Raw genomic sequence first — 3,792 nt, 5'->3', positions numbered from 1 at the left:
CAGCTTAGTAAGGCACATATGAATGTGCAGCAATTAAATTACTAATTCCTAGTTCAAAATCCAACCACAAAAGTACCAAGCATTTACTACATGCCACACACTGAGCTAGTGCTGGTGATAAGTTGATGACAAAATCAGGGCTAGCCCAGCACTCGGGAGCTAACCCTTCACTGTCTCCCAGGGGATACTCAGGTTGTTGCCCTTGGGGGAGGGGTGCAGGGCTATTATCAACAGTGATGTAGTGATGCAAAGAACATCCTTAAATCTACCTCTTTGTGCCGAATCTGCCTGACTTGTGATTCTGATAGGTGCTAGACAAAATATAATCAATGCCTTCTTAAATGCAACACTGAGTTCAAAAAGAAATTAGGGTATCGGGGGCCAAAAACAGAAAGAAACATGGACATCAGTAGACTAAATAGGTGTGACCATTTCAGATACCTGGTGGAGGTGGAAAGAAGATGGGAGTCCATTTATGTACCCTGGAGCTTGGGTTTATAGCTGTACAAATAAAGGAGAAGAAGTCTCATAGGCCGGATCAGGATGGGGAACTGTGTCTGAGAACCCTGCAGAAGGTGACACCCACAAGAAGCTCCATATTTGGTAAAAGAGCAGATTGCACCCTAACAAAGAGAGAGAAGAAGGAAGCTTGTCCGTTTTAGCTTGAGCACTGAAAAAAAAGAAAAATGATTCCTGAGAAATTGTAAACTCTGCAAACAATGTCCACATCGTTTAGAGTTCAGGGTTTGGGGTCCAATGTATTGTACCTCATGGCCCAGGTACTGCAAAACAAATAAATTAACATGAGAAATATTCCTGGGTTGGTAACACCCCCTGGACGCCTGGCAGAAATAATCGTCATCCTCTTAATCCAGGCCACAAGGAAGTCCTACAGACAAAGCCCCAGTGCAGATGAGCTCGCTCGTCAAAATTAGAAAGCTGTTGAGGAAGTGAGCCATAAGGAGAGGAGTCAAAAGAAACAACAAATAGAGAATTAGGCCTTCAAATACTTCACATAATGAGATTATCTGATAAGTACTATGACGTGTCTAAAACTATGAAATACATAAGTAAAGAAATGCAAATTATAGAAGAACAGAGTGTTGTGAAAAAAGAGAGGAGCAGGAGCTCAGCAAACATCCATGGCTATGTGTGATGATATCAGGCATTGCTCTCATCCCAAGAGGATGCCCCTATCAGTATCGTGTTTGACTGCAAGTAATGGAAAACCTACTGACCAACAGTGTCTAAAACAAGCAGGTTTTCTCCAAAACCTACCAGTTTAGAGGTGGGCTTCTGTTGGCATTGGCTCAGCCATTCATCTGTGCCATCTAGGGCCCAGGCTGTCATCACTGCACTTGGCCTCCTTTAGCAAATCATATTTTAGTATTGTCCTTGCTACTTCAAGATTTCAGGATGACTACTGCCTCCCCAGATACCATGTAGCTGCAAAAGTGGGAAGGGAAGAGGTGAAGGATGAAGAACCAGCTACATATGCCCCTGCTTATAACAAACTACCACCACTACTGTCATCACCACCACCAGCATCATCCCCACCACCACCACTACCAACACCACCATCACCAGCACTATCATCGTTATTTCCACCACCACCACCACCACCACTGCTACTACCACTATCACCACCACCAGCACCAGCACCATCATTGCCACCACCACCACCATCACCACCACCACCACTATCACCACCACCATCAAGACCATACCACCACCATCACCATCACCACCAGCACCAGCACCATCATTGCCACCACCACCACCATCACCACCACCACCACTATCACCACCACCATCAAGACCATACCACCACCATCACCATCACCAACACACCACCACCACCGTCACCATCACCACCACCATCACTATCACCACCACCATCACCATCACCACCACCATCAGGACCACCACCACTATCATCACTACCACCCCCACCACCATCAACATCACTATCATCATCTCCACCACCACCATCACCACTATCACCACCACCACCACCATCACCACCATCATTATCACCATGCTTCACTTCCTCTGACTCTTATACGTACCCCTCTTCTTCTCCCAAGGACACTTTTTTCTGGAAGATTCCAGTGTGGCAATAAGGGTTTGACAGGAAGTTTTTTGACTAAAGGTGAATTAAGGGGCTTGCTAAAAAATAAAAAGTGTTATTAAAAGTAAAACAGCAGGCTGGGCATGGTGGCTTACACCTGTAATCCCAGCACTTTGGGAGGTCAAGACGGGTGGATTGCCTGAACTCAGGAGTTCTAGACCAGCCTGGACAACACAGTGAAACCCCGTCTCTACTAAAAATACAAAAAAATAGCCGGGTGTGGCAACGTGCGCCTATAATCGCAACTACTTGGGAGGCTGAGGCAGGAGAATCACTTGAATCCAGGAGGCGGAGGTTGCAGTGAGCTGAGATCGCACCACTGCCCTCCAACCTGGGCAACAGAGCAAGACCCCATCTAAAAAAACGCACACACAAAAAAACAAAAACAAAAATAAAACAGCAGAAAGTCATGTTTAACCAGCTCAAGAAAGCACACTCATCAATCGTGTTGAAAATCGCTAGTAAAGCACCAACAACCATATGTGATATTTATTCAATTAGTATATTTTTAAAGAGATCTTAAGATAAAATTTCTGGTCAGAAGCCCACTGTCAGCTATTAACCTGTGAAGCTGTCCTTATTTGAAAGTAATAAGATTTCATTTTTTTTGACACATTTCTGGTGTTTTGAGATGCCTGAGCCAGCCAAGTCTGCTCCCGCCCCGAGGAAGGGCTCCAAGAAGGCGGTGACCAAGACGCAGAAGAAAGATGGCAAGAAGCGCAAGCGCAGCCGCAAGGAGAGTTACTCTGTGTAGGCGTACAAGGTGCTGAAGCAGGTCCACCCCGACACCAGCATCTCTTCCAAGGCCATGGGCATCGTGAATTCTTTTGTTAACAACATAAAGATGTCGACATAAAGCGCATCGCGGGTGAGGATTTCCGCCTGGCGCATTACACCACCAGGTCGACCATCACCTCCAGACAGATCCAGACGGCCGCACGCCTGCTGCTGCCTGGAGAGCTGGCCAAGCACGCCGTGTCGGAGGGCACCTAGGCCGTCACCAAGTACACCAGCTCCAAGTAAACTTTCCAAGGGGAGACAACAGCTTTTAGATATATCTTTTCCAGGAGTCGTCAGTGCTGGACACTGTTTCATCTTACAAATAAACCAATGAAAATGAGTGATCCTAGAAGAAGATAAATGGAGGCATTTTGAACAATCAAAGAAGGACCAATGAACACCTGGCTAAGAAAAATTAGCTCGTTTTTTCCTACGTATAAAACTATTAAAATGTTCTTCATAGAAATTTATGAAATGAGAAATATAAAGACAAGATTAAAATAGCTCCTAGTATCTCCTATTCTTTTTGGATGTATATCATACATTCATATTCATATATACCTATATCTCACATCGTGTATCATATATAAAATAAATTTAGGTGTCATATATTATATACATATTTAGATAAATATACCTAGAAACATTTTTATGGATGTATAATTTATGGATATATTGATAATTATGTAGTAATTCGTTATTGACTATTTCAATTGATTCCCATTTTCATTTTATGCATTATAGATCATGCAGCTCACACATCTTTGTACATAAATCAAATATTATTTCCTAAGGATAGACTTCATGAAGTGGAAATACTAAATCAAAAGTGAAAAACATTTTCTAAGATTCTTAACATACACATTGCTAAATTGCTGTTC

The 3,792-nt window shown here is 43.4% G+C and overlaps 1 pseudogene; it reads left to right on the top strand.

Annotated features, from left to right (window-relative positions):
• The first annotated feature begins 2,762 nt into the window (after nt 1–2,762).
• Nucleotides 2,763–3,414, top strand: LOC105511531 (annotated as a pseudogene).
• Nucleotides 3,415–3,792: the final 378 nt, after the last annotated feature.

The sequence above is a fragment of the Colobus angolensis genome, unplaced genomic scaffold, assembly GCF_000951035.1.
Source record: "Colobus angolensis palliatus isolate OR3802 unplaced genomic scaffold, Cang.pa_1.0 Scaffold20, whole genome shotgun sequence".
NCBI classification, from domain to species: domain Eukaryota; kingdom Metazoa; phylum Chordata; class Mammalia; order Primates; family Cercopithecidae; genus Colobus; species Colobus angolensis.
This window is presented reverse-complemented; position numbering and strand designations above follow the sequence as displayed.